The sequence below is a fragment of the Amblyomma americanum genome, chromosome 4, assembly GCF_052857255.1.
Source record: "Amblyomma americanum isolate KBUSLIRL-KWMA chromosome 4, ASM5285725v1, whole genome shotgun sequence".
In the NCBI taxonomy this organism is placed as follows: Eukaryota; Metazoa; Arthropoda; class Arachnida; order Ixodida; family Ixodidae; genus Amblyomma; species Amblyomma americanum.
The window spans coordinates 35,319,102-35,340,239 of record NC_135500.1 but is presented as its reverse complement, the minus strand read 5'-3'; the positions used below and the strand labels follow the sequence as shown (position 1 = coordinate 35,340,239).

The following is a 21,138-nucleotide window of genomic DNA, read 5'->3' as shown; positions in this document are numbered from 1 at the left end:
CAAACACCTGCGCAGAAGCGGCTGTTTAAGAAAAGTGTTTCGAAAAATTTTATTTACATATGCACATATGCATAGGTTGCCACATACGTTGACATTCACAAGTAAACATGACGCTCTGTAAGGCACTCCAATTAAAGAGGTACCATAAGCGTATTTAAGTAACTAACTAGAATTGCTCGTTGGCGATGAAAATGGGATAGCAAACCTATTGACAGAAGAGCGAAACGGCAATAATTTGACACAGACTAAAAAGACCTTAGTGCTAGTTTGGCCTAAAGACTAGAACAAGACGATCGTTGCTAACACAAAAGAATGAGCATGACCACTGACAGAGAAACTCTTCCTCTCTCAAGAAAACTGGTTCCTTCATCAAGAAACTCATCAGCTTCCTTCGAAGACGGCCAAGTATTGGCCACGCAGCGCGATGCCACAACCCGCTGGACGCCACAGCTGGACGCCACAACCCGGCAGCCTGAAGGCCGCCCGTAATGCTGCTGCGTAAGTTTCTTTATTTTAGGCCTTCACTTCAGCAAATCTTTTTCACCACCACCACCACGTCGAAAGCCGCCAGCAACCGTGGCGCACCGACTGCGCCATTAACTAAAAAGACCCGCAACAATTAACAGGCGAGCAAAACGGCCGCTGGGGAAGCGGCCGCGGGAGACCAAGCGCGAAATGTATGTGTGCGTAATTGGTTTATTAAAATAATAATAGCAAGGAAGGAAAAAATTTTTGCTACCCCCGGCATCTGCCATCGATACTGAAGCACCTGAGCTGGGTCTGCGGAAATAAAGGACAGCACGTCAATAGAGAAATGAAATGAAAGAGGTGAGGTGACAGGAAGACAGGATAGGGGGAGAGGTAATATGCACAAGAACTATTTACGCAATAACAAATATGTTTAAGTTAACAATTGCGCGGCTGATTGGTTCATGAAGGAGCACGAAACGCCCTGCCCACGGAACTCCGCGTGAACCGCGTGCCAAAAGACACGCAGGTGACTGCAGCGTGGCGATTAGATAACGGGAGCGGGCCATTCGGACAGGTACTGGAGCGTAACACACCACCGCTCTAACTTATCACAAGTCGGCAGCACTGCCCAACCCACTTTCCAGACAAAGTCGCGTAGATGGCCTTGGAGAGGTGTCGACGCTAAGCGCCCCCATTGAGCGCGGCGCATCAGTGAGCGGCGAGCCGTCGGCACAAGGAGATCGCTGGTAGGGGGCCAAAGCGAGCGGATGCTTGCAACGTCGGCTCCGGCAAACGGTACGTGCCACTCCTACCCAACCTCTCCTACGGCCACTAATCTGCATGCAAAGCGACATAAGTGCATAAGGAAGACAGGGAATCCGCCCATTGCGGGCAATACCCGACCTTGTCTGTGCTAAGAACGATCATCGGACCGAGGCGCTCAGCCACCGAGCTAAGCCGAACTCAGACTACGCGTCTCCACCGACACCGTCGGCGACGCCAGCCGTTATCATGAAAGTAACGGTTGAAGACCGCACCATAACCGCAAAAGAACTAAATTCCAACGACTGGACGCCAGTTCAGTATAAGGCCTACGCCTCCCTCCCAGCCAGCTCGCCGAGACCACCTTACCGCTCTGAGAACGCTACCTCCGACGCACCTAACCTGAGCACCAAGAACGCGGCGCGACGCATCAGCCGCAACGGGCAGCGGCAAGACGCCAGCCCGCCTACCACCTGCCACCAAAGAGGCTAGCCTGACCTGGCAGCGCAGCAAGCAGCTGCCACCGCTCCCACCCAACGCTATTCGAGTAGTCGTTCGCCGGCGAGGTGAACTACGACTGCAAGACATCCAAATACCTCGGCTCTTGAAGGCAGTGCATACCCAGCTGAAAATCATCCCACCGGACGACGTCTGCCTGCGTATCTACCCGACCAACAATACTTTCACCATGGCAACAACACACTTTCCAGCAGCCTAGGTTCTCAAGACGCTGACCTCCCTCACCATTGCCGACCACACCTACCCGTGCGCAGCTCACGTGGCTCCCCCTCTGAAGGCTACCAGAGGAGTGATCACGAACGCCAATGATGATGAGACCGTAACGTAACTCTACCAAGACCTGGTCTGAAGAAATCCGGAGTACAGCATACTAGCAGCACGCCACATGGGAAAGGCACACTCCATTTTAATCACCTTCGACGCAACTACGGTCCCTCACTCCATCAAATACAAGGGCGCCATCCACCGCTGCACCCTATACCGCGGCAGTTTGGATGCTTGCACTAACTGCAGACAACCGGGTAACCACCACTACGTATGCCCAAGCCCCAAGTCCAATCTTTGCCCAAGCTGTGAAGCAGAACACTCGAAATAAGACTCTCCTTGCACGCCCAAGGGCATTCTATGCGAGGGCCGGCACGGGATCCTGCAAGGGACGCAACCTTCATCAGCCACGGAAACAGCCCAGCCACCCACAAACGCAGACTCAAGAAGCGGTCGCAGCCAGGGACACTTTTCCCCAGTTGGCGTCCGGATACATCCAGCCCAACCAACACAAGCATGCTTGGGCAGTGCCGCTGAAACAAGCCCGGCACACCTCCCCCTCTTCACACGGTCACATGGCATCCATGACAGCGACTTCCAATTTACAACGCGTCTTGGCAAAATCCCAGGCGGAAGCAGCGGCAGCTAAAGCAGAAGCTACAGCAGCCCGACCTGCCGCCCTTCGACAACACATCGCAAGTCTGGTAGCCTGGATAAGCTCCCTTGCCACGGGATCTCCAATTCCATCTGGCCCCGGTCCTACCACGTCCCAAACTCTCCCTCCCAACCCACCCACCGCCCATATCCCGCCCAAGCAACCCAACCTACTTCTCCTGATTTGCTAGCAATGGACGCTGACACTGAACACTCTACAGATTCACCTCCGCGAACAGCGCCCCCTCCCTCCGCGAACAGAGCCCCCTCCCTCCGCGCCTATCTCACTAGACAGCATACCAACCCTGCTTGCGTCCTTTGCTGCTCGCTTTGAGGAAAAATTTCAGGACGCTATAAGTTACATCAAACAGGAATGTGCAACTCCCAAAGACGGGGTAATGCGCATAACACAAAATAATGCTATTCTTAACAACTTATGGGCGCCTTAGCGTTTTTCCTCCATAAATACGCAGCCGCCGCAGTCGGGTTCGAACCCGGGATCTACGGATCAGTAGCCGAGCGCCCTAACCACTGAGCCACCGCGGCGGGTCATTTCCTTTCCCTAAGAACAAATTTTTTCGGGAGAGCCCGTAGACGGTGAGTGAGTAATTTTGCTAATATTTTCTCATCTGAATTTAGTAGGGTGATAGGGCGCCAATCTGCCGGACCTGTCGACAAAGGAGGCTTTTTAGGAATAGGAGCAATGCGGCCTCTTTTGAATTATTAAGGAAAAACATGCTGCTAGCAGCAGAGTTTTAACACATCCGTGAAAATGGGGCCTACAATATGCCAGAACCGCAAATAGAACTCCACAGGAAGGCCATCGGGCCCAGGCGCTGAGCCTTGTTTCATGGAGTCTAACGCCTCTTTGATTTCACCTGTTGTTGGCAGAGCCATGAGGCGATCATGAAGTTCTGCGGCAACATGCGGCAAGCCTGCGAAAAATGAGTGTGCGGAAACCTCATCGCGATCAACCAGAACGAGCGGCTGAGCAGAATCCCGGAAATGAACCAAAAACACATCGACATTTCTGCCAACTGGCTGGGCCACAGCCTTGGCGGAAGATGTAAAAGCAGGGGCACCTTGAGGGCACAAAAGCTTTTGGCGCGAAAACCGAAGCACGTCAGGATCAGCAGTTGGACTGCATCGACAACGCCATGCAGCTCTTCAAAGAGGAGGCACGTAACAGACGCTGTAGACGCTCCGAAAGCTCCTCTTTCCATGCGCACATAAACGACGACGGCGACTGCGTGCGCTGAGCAATACGTAGCTTCGCCGTTTTCACGCGCACCTAATATGACACTCGAGCCTTAAGGGCTCGACCAGACGCGGCGCAACGGTGACGCCATTGCTCTCTCAGACGGTCCCAGTGATCAGGCACGGCCCCAAAAACTGAAAAACGCAAGACCCGCGTTAGCCTCTCTTACGTGCTGGCGTTGTGAAGGATGTGCAGTTTATCTCACATTTTCATATACAATAGGAGAGAGCGATTGGGTAGAGAAATTGGCAGTGGCTTAGCTCGGCTATGCCAGGATCTGCGTAGCGAGAGGTATGTTTTCCTGACTGAGCTTGTGGTCACTATGTTTAACAATGAGAGACATTGAATATACACATCTTTTATTCATTTTGCTTGACAGAGACGGACTGCCTGATGATATGTGAAGTAGCATGCAGCGGTCTCAATTTTGTCGATACAGTATTTCGATTTGGTAGAGTCTCTTTGGTATACAAGGTCTATAGTGGTTCCCCATTGTGTAGTCTGGGCGTGTGGGTCCGAAGCTAAATTAAAGAGAACTTTTGTTTCATACACTGAGTAAGAGAGTCCTGTTTGCTGTTGAAATCACCGAAAGTCACACACAACTGTGAAACCGTGCCATAGGCTGGAATACACATGGCAACAACATCACTCATCTGCTTGACAGCTGTTCCCGTTGCCACGTAGAGTCCTTGGATGATAATGCCGCTTTCCAGAAGCTGAACACTGCAGGCTTCACCATTATTCACCGCGATCGAAGGGAGTTGTCCGACAGCGGTTTACCTTGTTTCACGTACACAGATTCCAGCGTTATTTCCTCAGTAGCACAAATGGGGCTCTGAATTGCGGGTCCTTGTGGACCCGGCACGGGCTGCCTATACGGGCCCGACGTGGGATATGCGCGGGATTTGCTACTCGGCATCGGGGGTAGGGGGGGGGGATCCACAAGGGCAGCCCAGTGGGCTTACTGCATAGCACCACGCAGCTCCACACCGAGTCCCTTTGGGCTGGCCCGTTCCGGGCCCACGTGGGCTGGCCCGTTCCGGGCCCACGCGGGCTATCCCATTCCGGGCCCACGTGGGCTAGCCCATTCCAGGCCCCTTTGGGCTAGCCCGTCCCGGGCCCCCTTGGGGCTAGCCCGTTCTGGTCCCAGTGGGTTTCTTAGGAGACACTTGCAGGAAGTCAACAAAGGTAACCCATGTAAAACCCATATCCTTTGGGCCCACCGACCCAATTAGACTTAAGGCCCACCTGCCAACCCAGAGAGGCTTTCTTCACTTCATCAGTATTTTTTGTACATGTTACTACTGACATTACATTCCACATATCTGACATTACAATGCAAGTAAGAATTATTCTTATTTATTTGTTTTTGCAAGACATTTTGGGCAAAAAAAGAATGCCCCAATTACTGGGGTGAAGGGTCCACCCCCTTCATCCGAGCTTTCCGACCGCCATCCCGGTTTCTCGCCCCCCGCAGGAACTTACCCACTCTGTTGTTGATGCCTTCAATGGTGGCTGTAGGAATTCTGCGCTGAACAGCAGCTTAAAAGCGAACAAATAAACACACATATCAAATTGATATTTAGTATGGTGGATAAAAATCACTTTTCACAGTATTACAGTCACATATTCCAGGAAATGCTTCATAACCGTATGCAATGCTACAATATGCAATGCCTGAAATATCAGCAAATTTCTTTTGCTATTAATATCCGCAATCGTAGTAAGCATAAATATCCATAATTAGAATAACCGAAAGGTGCATGAGCCATTAAAGGACAATAGACACCTAAATTCATTGCGTGTTTTCTTCTGTTAAACGATGCGTTAGATAATAAAATACATGTATTACCGGGTGGTATTTGCCTACAGCCCCTCTAAACAGTTTATAATTGAATTTCCTCTCTTACTGTTTTGGTTTCATCGACCGAACGATGTCTGTCGTCAAGTTGATGTTTTGGTCACATGATGAGACTAGAAAAACTAATACAATCGCTGATATGTAGTTTTAATACGCTACATGTAATCCAGCCTCTTTCAAGACCTGGAATGACAAAAATGATCTGTCAGCAATAATATAACCGATTTTTATGCCTCATGTGACTTAAACACCAACTACACGTCGCAGTCATTGTTAGACTGATGAAACCGGAACAGCGTCAAGAAGAAATTCAATTATAAATTATTTAGTGGTCGTACATGTATACGAATGTCTAACGCATCGTTTGAAAGAAAACACACAAGCAAAAATTTAGTATCTATAGTCCTTTATATTTGGATGCCTACTCAGTAATCGATAACGGAAGAGCTGAAAACTACACCAGGTGAATTGAATGTCGCTTTTTCCTGCAATTAGATGGTGTGTTCACGAAATGTCTATAATATTCAGAAGATTCACTTGTACTCACCAGCAATTGCGCCGTACAGCCGTAGGTTCTTAAAACCTTGTTTTTCACCCCGCCCCTCCAATGTGTACCTGAGGGCCACAGGAGTTTTTACTACAGTCTTCATAATAAGTTTCGTTCCCCCTCAGTTGTCTCACTCCCAATAGGTGCCAGCTTTCTTATCTGAAATTGATTATACAGAATATACAAAGCGAACTATATGCCATTAAAACCATACAATGAATCTTTAATAAAGCTCCCTCTTAGAGGAACCATGTGGAAGTCAACAAAAAATCAGAATCATGTAGAACAGGATCATACAGAGGACTCAAATAGACCTATGATCGCAGTGGTGTGATCTCTTAGCCTAACGATAACAGATTCTCTGTTGTCTTCTATACGCCCATCTTTGCATCATCATATTAACTTCCTTTTATGCATGACTCAATGACATATGCTTCTCAAACAATAAGATAAGGGGAGAAGGTGACGCCATTACTTTAAGGCCATCTTGAACCACGACAAGATTGTAGTCTGGAGCTACATGAGTGATGTAAGCACATAACCGCCAGCTGCCACTATGCACAGCAAGGCTAACACTTGTGCTAATTTCTTGTAGTAGGCTAGGTATTATCTACAGGAAATCCTCATTCAACTACATTTGTACAAAATGAAGCTTTCAGGTCTACAAATCGAAATGCAACATGAGGCAATTTTTTTCGAAGTCCCAACTTAATCTGAAGTGGACTCACCATATGTAGAAGGCTAAAATTAAACTACACCTGAGCAAAACACTATGCATCAAAATAATATTAAAAGGAATCAATACGTTGCCAGTAGTTCATAGGCACAATTGAAAGAAATGCAATACTAAGGCAAATATTAATTCTGACTGTTATTCTATGCTCACGATGCAAATAACTGAATAGTATTGACCTCTCCGAAAAAGAACTCGCATATTTGTGCCCTTGTATAAGACGACCACGGCTCGATTGGCATGCATATAAGTGTGAAGCGTTCGCAATAAAGAATTGCTAGAAGCTCGAAACTCGTCCTTGTCTGTCTACTCTGCCGTCTTTTGTGCGCTGCTATGCCTGTAATTCACGTTAACCTGCTGCAACAACAGCTGTGATCCACATGTTAGTAAATCAGCAAAGCGCAGCTGCACACTGCTGTGCTGCACATTGTTTCAACATTCAATGGCAAGTCCCTCGTTTACTTATTTTAAGGCACTTAACTATCCGCACCAGCAGGTTACCCTCGCTTCCACCTGCATGGTTCAGTTGTTCTCCTACTGTTCCATATCTGTGCATGCACCACATGCCACTCTTCATAGCTTGTGCAGTGCGCTCTCCTCATATGCAAAATTGCCACCAGTATCGCACCACACTGAGAAAAAGACCATAGAGGCCCTTCCTGCTCTGGAATAATTCTGTTTGGAAGCTCCTAAATTTTTGCACATAATGAAGCACTTGACAGAGCTCTGGAGAATCATTGCCGTGCACTTTTCATGTCAAAAGCAGGTGACAATGTTTCAGCTCTTTGCAGAACAACTTTATTAATTGTTTTCTTAGTTTTTCTCTTTTCTTTCTGGTGTTTTGCACACCGGATTAACGAGCTTTCACTGCATATTTTTTTTGCACAGCACCAAGTTTCTCCTAAACCCCATTTCGGCTTATGCTACAAAGATATGATCTGCCGAACAAATCTGCAGAACAAGACTGCAAAAGCTCATTAAATCTCTAGATTTTTTTTTATTTTATTATAGATACCTCAAGGGCCTTTGGGTGAGGGCTTTACATGAGTGGACCGTAAAGGGACCGTAAAAAATTCAAATTGTCATATGACCCCCAACAAAACTGACAAGAACTACTTGCACCAGAGTAAATTTATACAGTGGAAGACTGAGCAATGGTTGCCCTCGTTTGGGATGAGAACAACATGAAAATGACTATTTTTCGCATTTCCATCAATATTTTGTGCGCACTGTCACGAGTAAAAGCCGAACTTCTAACTTTTAACGACCTCCCCAGACTCTCTCACGGTGCAATGCTGTAGTGGCAGTGCGTCACGGCTGCGTCTCGTGCGAGCACGCTTCACCGCACAACGCACGAAATGACACTTGACGAATGCAGTTTGGAACGAAGAAAAACAACACAGATGGAAGCTAGAAAAATGCGCAGTGCCGGCAATCAGCGTTTGAAACAGAATTAAGCTGAGCTTGGTTAGCTCACTGATGGACGTCTGATAGCTGCTGTTGCCACGGGCTAGCATGAAGGTCATAAAAGCAAAACCAAAACTATGAGGTCAGCCTATTCCCGGAGATGAGGCCATTCATTTTTTCATCATGCGTGCAGTTGTGTGCATGTCACAGGTGCGTACTGAACTCTGCAGCATGCAGTTCAGGTTTGGAGAGGGCTACCTTGACGATTGCTTACCATGCCGATCATACCTAGATGGAGCTAGCCTTTAAGAGCTCGTTCAAATTAACCGGTGCGAGACCCATAGCGTCCAAATTGGCAGGCGTCCGAAGCCATGGCCGTTAGCCAGGACCATGCTAGCAGTTTAAATTTTTCGGGTTTTTGAATTAATGGGAATCGAATTAACCAGTAAAAGTTGAAAGTCTCAGATGTTACACGGAACAAAGCAGGCAGCTGCTGCCACGGTCGCTGCCCCCTCTGACCCTGCCCTCTGGCACCTATGGATGCCGTGCCGATCATAGCACTCGTTTTCGTCAGTTTTACGGTTCTACCTTCTCTCTGCATCTTAGAGGCAATGTAGCCTTGTGATATGACTGACTAGGACGCTATATCACGGGGACACTTCTCCGGCCCTGTGCCAGGCGCCAGGCTACTCAGTGTGTGGCAGGCCAGAGATAGAACTAATCATGGCAGAATCTATTCGCGTTCGAATTAAGAGGCTTTATTATTACATATATGCTGCTACGGAGCTTATCCGCACCAAGTTGTGCAGCTCAAATTATCCAAAAATCCGCATTAATGACCTATGAACTAAGGAGCTTTTACTGGAGCTGCTTCAGGACTTGCCCCCATATATTTCTAACATCACTTGAGAAGACAAAGGACAGCAAATGTTTTCTTACCAGAAGAGCCCTCTGGTCTTTACCTGCCAAAGCCTCTTAAATGTCTGCAAGTTTTTCCAGTGATGTCGCTACCATCACTGTATCGCTTCCAGTTTACATGTCTAGAGTGGCAGAATAGTTCCCCTTTAACTCCTTAATATCGCTACGAATCTCCAGCAGCAGCTTCACGATGTGATGAATAATGCCTAGAAAAAAAAACACTTGCGTAAATAAAAGAGCATGAATTCAACTGAAAGAATAGCTGGACTAAGCAAATACTACAAAAGTGTACATACAGATGACTCATTAATTTTAACTGATCTAATTGAACCTTTCTTGGTACAAACTTCTGGTTTACTCAAGTAGAACCTTTGTTCCCATCGACACGTGCAATGGCCTTATTAGAACTCCACAAAATTTAAAGCAAGAGTTCGGTTGCCTTCAAGTTCAAATTATTAAAGGGACCAACAACGGGCCAAAATGTGTCGAAAGATTATGGTGGAAGTGAAATATAATAAACTGCAGAGGGCCCCTTACTGAAGGTGTGCAACACGGGCTGCACTGTCATAAAACTTACTGCTCATCAGGGTCTGAACTAAGCGCTTGGCTATTGGCGCAGAAAATTTTTCAGGTGGCGACCACTACCTCTTGCCTCGTTCTTTTTGGCGTCATCATCGTCATGGCTAAACTGTCAATAAAATCCCTTTGTCTTCTTTTGAACAGCTATTTACTTAGCTCCCACATGTGAAGCATTCTGTATGACCAAATAGCTAGACACATGCTTTGCAGGCTTTCTTGGCATACAGATGCCTGCTTAGATGACAAGCCTGCAAAAGATTATGAAGTTGCATTTAAATAATTATTAGTAAAGTTACCAGAATCAAGCACATTGCCCAAGTGAGGCCGACTACTTCAGTAAACACCCGCATACAGTACGAGGCTTCTTTCCAAGATTGTACAATGTCAAACTTGCAGCTCATATCAAATGCAGATTCAAGCAATTTTCAGTTCAAATCTGTAGTTCCAGTCTCATAACATTCAGTGCTAACATCGTAAGGCCTCCAATGAAAGGAGCCCTTGTCTAGCAGTACTTTCGGTACCTAGTTTCTGCCAATTTAGACGCTTTAATTTTAATGACTTTTAATCATGTTATCGCAAGCAAGACGATCGCATCTCTCATGATGTCTGGATCACCAAAGCAGCACATGCCTGCTTTTAAAAGAAAAAAATTTCAGCTGCCGCAAGCAAAGGTACCTCATCATGCACTACTACATGGTATGGGTGAGATAGATTCCGTTCCATCAAGCTGAGCTCGCGATGCCCTTGCTATCAAAATTAGACTACCGCATCTCGCACAGTGTCGGGATTGCGAAAGCAGTACTAGGCTCCTTTTAAATGGAGAGTAATTGTAGCTGCTGAATGTATAGGTGCCTCATGAAGCGCTGCTACATGGACTGGATGAGGTAGGGAAAGCCTGTATAGTTGCTGTCGCTAAACAGGAGACACTTGAGTAAGCATTCCCAAGGAGTCCGTCAGTTGAGCTTCCGACCAATCTGGGATGTCAAATGTGCTCAATGATGCCAGAGATGAGTTTCTATCAAAAGATATAATTTATAAAGGACTCCCTGAAGACTACACCTGACGACCACCACCGCTGAGACAAGGAATGCAGAGCAAATAATAAATGCTTTCAGTGACCTTTTCTTACTCTCATTTTATGTGTAAAATTCATTAAAATATTAATTGGTCTACTCAAGTTGCAGGTCAGGCGAAATGCATTCCTGGCCTGCACCTGAAATGTTCAAAATTATTGAACCCTTCAGTTTACTCACAAGGACCACAGCGGTGGCTCAGTGGTTACGGAACTCTGCTCTTGACCCGAAAAACACGGGTTTGATCCAGGCCGCAGCAGTAGGATTTCGATGTAGGCGATATTCTCGAGGCCTGTGTACTGTGCGATGTCTGTGACTCAGTGCATGTTAAAGAACCCCAGGTAGCCGAAATCTGAGCCCTTTACTACGGCGTCCCTCATGGCCTGAGTTGCTTTGGGACGGTAAACCCTCAAAAACCACTGTTCATTCACAGCAGGGAAATCACCTTGCCTTGAATTTTGCTAACAGCTATAAATTTCTGGTTGGCTTGTCAGTTTGTGGGGTTTGATGTCGCAAAGCGACTCAGGCCATGAGGTACGCTGTAGAGGAGGGCTCTGGATAATTCGACTGCATGGGGTTATTTAGTGTGCACTGACATTGCGCAGTACACGGACCTTTGGCATTTGAGCTACATCAAAATTCTACTGCCGCGGCCGGGATCGAGCCCGCGTTTTTCGGGTCAGCAGCAGAGCACCATAACCACTGAGCCATCGGGGCAGGGAATCAAAATCTCTAAATAAACAAAAAGCATAATTAACACTCTCACATAAGTTACTGCACAGAAGGTATCCCTGGGCAAGTGTACACAAATAGCAATAAAACTCCCCAGCAGCACAAGTAATTGGCCCAACATTGGAACTGTATTGGCAAAGCTGGCCCTACAAAGGACCAGGATGGGACCATCCTGTTACAATATTGGGCCGATGACCTGTGCTGCTTGGGCTAAGTTCAACACAGCTGAAACACCAGAATTTGACACTAGGTTGACAGTATGAGAGATGATGTCTCAGCGTCATAACAAATACTGCGATGGCATCATGCTTTTAGGGTGCCGACCGAAGCAGGTTCATACGTTTATCATGCATGGTTCACTGTGTGTTCAAATCTGCATCGGTATCGTCATCATCAATATGACTGCGCCCGCTGCACGACAAAGGCCTCCCCCATATCTCTCCAATTAGCCCTGTTCTTTGCCAGCTGCGCCCAACGTATCCCCACAAACTTCTTTATCTCATCTGCCCACCTCACTTTCTGCCGCCCCCTGCTATGTTTGTCTTCTCTGGGAATCCACTCAGTTACCCTTAAAGACCAGCCGTTATCTTTCCTTCATATTACATGCCCTGTCCAAGCCCGTTTCTTCCTCTTGATTTTGACTATAGGCAGTTTCATATACCAGGTGCAATGCTGTCAAAGCTGATTGAAGTTCATAGTTCTTCAGCGCAACGGCACTGTGGCGTCAAGTAAGGTTATACACCGACTGGCTGCGCGCTGCATGTTTTGCGCGCTACCCGGAATGGATTGCTTCAAGACGGTTTCATCACCTCAGAAGTGAAGCTGCAAGGCTGACAGAAGTTTGGTGGAACAAGAACTTGAAATGGATTGTTGCTAGCGCGAGGAAGCCTAAGAAACAAGAGCGCAGTAAGGGAGGACTTGTAGTGATGGGCGGGGCTTCTGTCCCAGCCAATATCTCGAACTTGCTTCACAAAGGTCCGAAATTCGGTCTGGAACCTTGTGTACCCCCTCATGAGCTTGTGGGCCTGAACCGTCGCATAGCCGAGAAGGCAGCTCAGGAAAATCAGGGACGTTGCCTTTTATATGGCATAGACTGTCTGTCAAAGAACGTAAAACTTAGAGACAAGACAAGGCTAAACAATCTTTGGCTCGTATCGTGAATTTTTTTACGGATAATGAGCTTTGTCTTTTACAGGCGGATAAAATCACAGGTTTTGTTGCCATGCCCAGAGCCATGTTTAATGAAAAAGCTTTGCAAGCAGTGAAGAAAAATTTCGTAGCAGTGAAAAAACGTGACACCCAGATTAAAGGCAAATTTGCGGAATTTTGTAAGCGTTTAGAGCTATTACCGCTTGCTAAAACCATAACAAGTAGTGAAAGTGGCGGGTTACAGGTGTTTTTTAGTGTGAAGACCCATAAACCTGATGCCCCGCTTCGTACAATTGTAAGTGAAAGGGGAACATGGCAAAATAATGTCAGCAGATTCCTTCAAAAAGTGTTGAATGGCGTCAAGATAAATGATCCATTTTTGGCGAGGAGTTCTATGGATGTAATTAATTTCCTAAAGGAGAACCAAGATGTAAGATATGCCTTTTCGGTTGATGTTGACGACCTTTTCTATTCTGCTCCGCATCAAGAACTGTTTGCTGCTGTCAAGGAATGTATTGACGATAACGGAACCGTTCAATTTCAAAATGTGTCGGGGATGACTGTAGATAACTTTTTAACGCTTTTAGAATTTTATTTGTGTAGTACGTTTATCGCCTTTGACAAGGAGTTTTATCTGCAAAAGAAGGAGATATGCATTGGGTCATGCGTTGCCCCGGTTTTATGTGATATTTTTTTAGCATGCATTGATCGCCATTCGAACTATCATTTTAAGCAATCTAGGATTGACTGTGTTCGAAAAGTGTTTCGTTATGTGGATGACTTTTCAATTGTTTTAGACAAGCATTGTGCCATTCCCAATGAGGATACACTTATGAGTGTACTGCATGACTTCAAAAAGCATGGAAGGGGGCTCACTTTCACGTATGAGCTCCCGGTTGAAAACAGCCTGCAGTTCTTGGATGTGAATTAAGGTTTATGAATAAGCACGTGTGCTGGTCTTACTTGCCCAGAGCACAAAAAGAACTTTTGCCTTATAGTTCATCCCATTCAAAGATTGTGAAGAGAGGGATCGCAAAACTCTGCTTAGAGTCTGCACTCCTAAAATCCTGTGTGCATGATATGCAAGATAGTTTTGAGAACCAATTGGCTAGGCTTGAGGCCGCCGGCTTCCCTGACTCGGTAGTTGTCGCTGTTGCAGAAGCGTTATTGAAGAAGTTGAATCCCGGAACTCGGAAGGAGGCAATAACACCCCCGCAGGCTAAAGTAAAACCGTAAGTGATGCCCTACGTGCACAAACTATCCCATGGCCTCAAAAAGGTGGAAAACCGGCACATTGTGCCGTTAGTCTTTTCAGCCCCTCGGAAGCTAGGCCAGTTGGCCCGACGCATCACAGGTGATGACAAGAAACCTGGGTGTAAAAATAGGCACGGGAACCGCTTTGCGGAATGCGCCACAGGCGTTGTGTACGAAATTCCCTTGACGTGTGGCAAGTACTACATAGGGCAAACAGGGCGCTGCGTCAACGACCGTCTCAGGGAGCACGAAAGAGATTTAAGGAATAGGGAAGGTGCTAACCTTGTTGAGCACTGCGCAACTTGCAAAGATTGCACACCGATGTTTTCGGCAGTGAGGATTCTAAGCAGAAGCAAACTAAAAACAACCCGTGAAACGATAGAGGCATACTATATTAAAAAAGCTGGGTCAGAATGTGTCAGCGATACCTCAGTCATTCTGTATAATACAGAAAAGGCGTTCCTGTCAAAGTTTCTGCGATAAAGATATGATGAGATTGTTTTCCTATTTTTCCTTTTTTGGTTCTTTTACGGTGTGCACCTGCGCTGGTCTTAGAGTATTTAAGCTGTGTGTGTGACTCTGAATAAACAGTTGTAAGTCAGCGCTGTGTTCGTCCTTGTTCGTCCTTCTTCTTTTCTGTCTTCTGTCTTCTTTTCCTTGGCTAAAAACGTGCCGTTGCGCTGAAGAACTATGAACTTCAATCAACAATACCAACTAGCCCAAGAACTAACTCTACTGTCAAAGCTAGCGCTCTTCTTTGCACTGCCTGCATCCGCAACCAAAAAGTAGTGCGTTCCTTGTGGTGAGCGAAACATAGTGAATGCTTTGCCTGCAGGCTTACTACATTACACATTTGCCATGAGCTTAAATGCCCTCTTATTGCTGACGACACGCTGTCACTTTCTCCTGACTCAGACCACTGGGCCACAGAAGTGCGGAGTAACACGCCTCCCTTTATTTTCCTATGCGGACTACTTCCGTACCTTTCACAGCGTTGCACCTGATGTATGAAACGGAGTATAGGATGTCACCAATCCACGTTTGTTCCCTGACCCACTATTCCCGCTTCCGGTCTCTTAATGTTACTGTAGAAGCGTAGCAGACTGGGTGAGTTGGTGTTTCATGGTAACAATACAATTTCAAACAGCGCTAGACAACAGGACCAGAAAAAGGAGGAGACACCTATAATTACACCTATAATTCTTTCTTTCCATAGCTCACTGCGCTGTCCTTAAACTGCACTAACATTAAACAAGATAAAGCATAAAAAGCAAATCATGGAAAAGATGCTACTGCAGTGAATACGGCAGAACTTATGAATGGTCATTCCTCAATGTAGTGTCCATCCTTGCTTACAAATGGGACATTATGGCAGCACATGCAATTGCCAACGGTTTTTGTTGCTGCGGGTTTAGTCAGTAATACAGCTATGATGCAGTCAAAGCACTATGTGCTAGTTGCTGGTGATGAGTACACTGATGAGAACTGGTTTCTTTAAAGTGTGCATTTCACAGACTTCATTGCCAGATGTGGGTAAAGCTGCTACCAGCACATTAACAGAAAATGATACTATTCAACTGGTGCTCGTTGTGCCTTGGACAACAGCACCGTACATGAGCAGCAGCCAAAAGTGCCGCATTGCAAAGTGAAAGAAGCAACACAGACTCTTACCATATTGAAGAATTTTGCTTGGAAGTTCCTGGCACTGTGCACAATGAAGCATGACATCTGTAGAGAATAGTGGCGGCTGCAGTTTTTATATCAACAGCAGTGGCCATTTCTCAGCTTTCCAACAATTAAATTTACTGTAATACAATTGCGCTTTTCCAGTTTTTTTTCTTCACCCATTAATAAACGATTTTTTTCTAAACCTTTGAAGTACAAATCAACAAGTTCACGATAGAGGCTTGTTGATAACTCAATCTACTTACTTCGCTAAACATGCTCCAATTATGTTAAATAGTATAGCCGTCTACATGTTTTATTCTTTGTAATGATGCATAAGGCGATAGCATACATGGATTACCACGAAGTATTCACCTACGACCGTTAAATATTTCATAATCAAATTTCTCTCTCATGGTGATTCAGTTTCAACAGACAAATGATAGCTATGACGCCAAAGGTGTGTACAGGTCATGCCAGGCATGAAAAGAACTGTGGCATAATCATTGCTTCATCATTCTGATTCACTGCCGAAAAATGCCAACAACAGGCAAAATGTCCACGAGTGAAAAAGCGGCAATTACATTGCAGTTTTTAGAGAACGCTCTATTTCACAACCAAACTAGCAAAAACCCGTTTGATCGCTGAAGCCTGACCTTGAATAAATAAATAAGATAGTATTGCCACAACTTGGTTTCGAACCCGTGGCGGCACGAACAGGTGAGCTTCGCTGGCCTGTGCATAACAGTGCTATGCCATTACTGCAGCCGATCAGGCCTTGTGTTAAACTGCAACACACTCTTGCGCGGTGCATTGCACGTCGTCATCTTCATCACCTAATACTACTGTCGAAGTAATATTGAGGTCCCATGCATTTGACTGTAACAGTGCCGTCAGTTGGCAATAACGAGCCCAGGTGTGGCTACTTTGGGTTCTACCCATGTGGTAGGGCATGATGAGAACACATTCTAGTGCATACTGATTAGAATCATTTTCCGCTCTTTTGAGTTCACATCACCTAGCTTTGCCTGTATACTTGTTTTTTTAGCATAGCGAGTGCAAGGCTGCCTTAAATGGCAATTATCTTGTGTATTCCCATTGAGTGTATGTCAGTAGACACTGGTAGTTGCCATGTGGCACAGGCTGATTCCCATTGAGTGCAATATGTTTCGTGTGATGGTGGTATCACAAGATGCCATGAGAAGTGTATTCACTTCATTCGCTTATTCCGCGTTACTCAAGAATGTCAATAGCAAACCAAGATTATTTTCAGGTCATCTGTAGCATTCATCAAGACATGCCATCATCAGGCCCGCTGGGCCGACAATCATGCTTTGCTAGGTACGTTTAAGAAAGGCTGCAAGCCGGAAAAAAAAACTTACGCAGGTGACTCTTGATAACGAAACTCATTTTGCCAGTTCTAAATAATCAAGAACTTTTATACACTTGATGTTGACAGGTATGAAGCATCAGTTTGAATTAAACAAGTTTACATTAACGAGAGTCCACTGTAACAATGACTAATAATCACAAATATTCCTAAAAAAAAAACAAAACAACATAATTCCATCCACTGCACTGACCTCCAACTTCATGTGCGTGCAGCGGAGAAAGAAAGCCAGAGGCTCCTACCCAAGTGCGAGTCCTGATAATGGGAATCCCATCTGGAGCATGTTCATCTGGATTATGGTGAGGAGCTGCAGGGATGTGTGAAAATATGAGACACTGTAGCGCGCGTGTTGAGAAGCAGCACATAAAATGCTGCGCACGTGGCACCTTGAAACCTACCAAGGATACATGGGGTAGCCACATTATCATAACATTACTGCAGTGCCAGCTGCCACATTACACCTGCAGTATTTTTATAAAATCTCAAATAAAGTGGTTTGTCACGAAATGAATTTTCAGGGCTCTATCTCCTACTTCAGGCAGCAGATGCATCTGCCATATACTACTGTACTGCTTCCTTTTGCACACTACCTCCCCAGCAGCTTGCAGTAGCTTCCTTACAATGCTGTGCAATTTTAGAAGGCCATCCAACAAGTACTGGAAACTAAGTCCATGGCACACACACTATTGTACACAATGTAGTCGGTATTTTTTTTTACCGTAATACCTCAATTTATTATTACTCCATTCCCATGTAGCCCAACTATGGAAAGGCAGTGACTAACAGGGTTTCCTTTCTAATTCTTGCACACTTCAATGTGCTTTCATGACTTTAACAATACAGTAAAGTAACAGACCCCCCCCCCCCTCTCCTCCAAGTTCTGCCCCGTGCCACTCTGCACAGGGGCACCAGCTGACAGAGACCTTTCACGTTTTCTCTATTTTTCACCCTCTTCTTCTTCACTTCTTTCACCCTCACCTGGAGTAGCATGCTAGGCTAATAACCAGGCAGACCTCTTCTGTATTCATTAAAGTCTCTCCTCCTCCTCCTGGCCAAGCACTTCTGGTGCCGGAGCACAAAAACATGCACAGAATTATTGCAGCGCATTCAGCAGGCACACTAGACTTTAGACCAGCAGCTTATCGAGATACCCAATATGAAAATATTACCACTAACACATGAGTAAGCAGTGTGACCTAGAAGGCCAAAATAGACTGAGGAAAAAGCTTGAAAATAAATTGAGGAGAACACAGAATGTTATCTAGGGAGAACAAAGGAGGAAATCATATGAATAAATGGAGAGAAGTTTAATGTGTAATGCAGGATAACACAGTCCTTTTTATCATGGGTAACAAAATGGATTCCAGGCGAAGGAAAAATACTGGGGAAGAACGGCAGCTATGTGGAGAGTACAAAAGTGATGGGCTATTTGCTGCTCCATTGTGACAACACAATGCAAACAACAAAGGTAGTAGAGATGGAGAGCGCAGGCATCCGTAATGTGTTTTCTGCATTCAGAGAGAAAAAATCCCTTATGTCGGGTGGATTAGACAGGCATAGAACAAGTAACAGCAGCATTAGAAGAGGTGTTTAGACTGCAGTGAATGTAATATCGACGAGGATTCGATACCGCAATTTTGACAGTTCATATCCTACAAATCTCAGCAAGGTGATTAAACATCAAAAAATTGATTCTGCACGAAACAACACAACTTAGCAACACATTGCTTTGAACTGTATAACATTCAAAAGATGGAAACCAGACAAAAGATCTAATGAGAACTGACAATCATTTGGGTCTTGAATAAGTCTTTCGTGGTGCTATATTTGTGTGGTTTAAAGCGAGACCAATGGTCAAACTACTAACCTCCAAAGCATACTGTTCGGCAGTGTACTGGCATGGCGCCACAGCCAAATATACAGGTATGCAGGCGAACGGTTCGTAACATAGCTGCAATGCAAGATATTTCCTGGCTTAAAAACTATATTGGTTCCAAGTGGAATCTAACTAAATCTGTTGGAACCAGTTATGTTGCTGACTTTTCCAGCTGGTTCCAGTTGGATTTAATGATTTTTCTGGTTGGTTACATGCACGCGGAGGGTCTTCAAGGACAAGCAAAAATGAGAAAACACTTGGAGGAACTGAGAGAATAAAAGAAGAGGTGCCGTAGTGGAGGTCTCCGGATAAATTTCGACCACCTGGGAATCTTGAAACATGCACTGACGTCGCACAGCACACGGGCGCCTTTTGCGTTTCGCCTCCATCGAAACGCTGCCGCCGCAGTCGGGTTCGAACCTCGGTACTCCGGCTCAGCAGACGAGTGCCTTAACCACTGATCCACAGTGGCGGGAGCGAAAGGCATCGCCCAACGGAATTCGGTAACAGTGCTCTCGGCTGCTGACCCGAAAGACGCAAGTTTCATCCCGGCCGCGGCGGTCAAATTTCGATGGAGGCGATATGCGAGAGGCCTGTGCCCCGTGCGATGTCAGTGCACTGAGTGCACGTGGTTTCGAAATTTTCACTATGGCATCCCTCATAGCCGGAGTCGCTTTGGGATGTTAAACCGCAATAAACCATACCATACGTGCTATATACTACTGTACACAAACATGTCACAATTCCATGTGCTAATATATTGTCTGAGGACCGGGGTTCAAATCCTGGTGCCGCGCAATTCTCCACCGGGTTTAAAAAAAAAAAAATCCGCGTGTCGATGGAATTGCATAACCAGGCCTGGAGTGCGGCCTTATCTCGGTGACCAGAACCGACAACGCACTCTCTCACCAGAGCAGGATTTGGCCACCCTGGTGTAGTACTTGGCCACAACCTTCTATGATCAAACAAATTAACCCTCGGCCCTCAGTCCCCAGCGGCTGCAGAGCAACTGACCACGGCGGCGGTCAGACCTGTGACGCAGCGGAGGGTGCTAAGAATCTCTGGCTCCGGACAGGCCGCCATTGGAATCTGAACCTGGCAACGTTTAACGCTAGAACTTTAGCTAGTGAGGCTAGCCTAGCAGTGCTGTTCGAGGAACTAGCGGGAATTAAATGGGATGTGATAGGGCTTAGCGAAGTTAGGAGGACAGGTGAGGCGTATACAGTACTAAAGGACGGACACATACTGTGCTATCGCGGGTTAGAGGGTAGACGAGAACTAGGTGTGGGTTTCCTCATTAATAAGGATATAGCTGGCAACGTAGAGGAGTTCTACAGTATTAACGAGAGGGTAGCAGCTATAGTAATTAGGCTGAATAGGAGGTACAAGCTGAAAGTGGTGCAGGCCTACGCACCCACATCCAGCCATGATGACCAGACCGTTGAAAGCTTCTATGAGGACGTAGAATCAGCAATGAATAGAGTAAAATCGCAGTACACTGTACTGATGGGCGACTTCAATGCGAAGGTGGGCAAGAAGCAGGCTGACGACCACGCGGTAGGTGACTATGGGATAGGCTCTAGAAATAGCAGGGGAGAGTTATTAGTCGAATTCGCGGATAGAAATAATTTACGGATCATGAATACCTTCTTCCGCAAACGAGAAAACAGGAAGTGGACCTGGAAGAGCCCCAATGGTGAGATTAAAAATGAAATAGACTTCATACTATGCGCTAAACGTGGCATCATTCAGGATGTGGCCGTCCTCGGAAGGGTGCGTTGCAGCGACCATAGAATGGTAAGGTCTAGAATTAGCCTAGACTTGAAGAGGGAACGGAAGAAGCTAGCGAAGAAGAAGACCATTAACGAGTTAGCCGTAAGAGGGAAAGCACAGGAGTTTAGGATAGCGCTGCAAAACAGATACTCGGCTTTAACTGAGGAAGATGATCTTGATGTTCATTCAATGCACGATAACCTGACATCAATAATTACGGAGTGCGCAGTAGAAGTATGCGGCAGGACAGTTC

At 46.0% G+C, this 21,138-nt stretch overlaps 1 pseudogene; it reads left to right on the top strand.

The window, feature by feature from the left end:
- Positions 1 to 1,482: 1,482 nt before the first annotated feature.
- On the top strand, positions 1,483 to 2,861 carry LOC144129455 (uncharacterized; annotated as a pseudogene).
- The last annotated feature ends 18,277 nt before the right edge of the window (positions 2,862 to 21,138 follow it).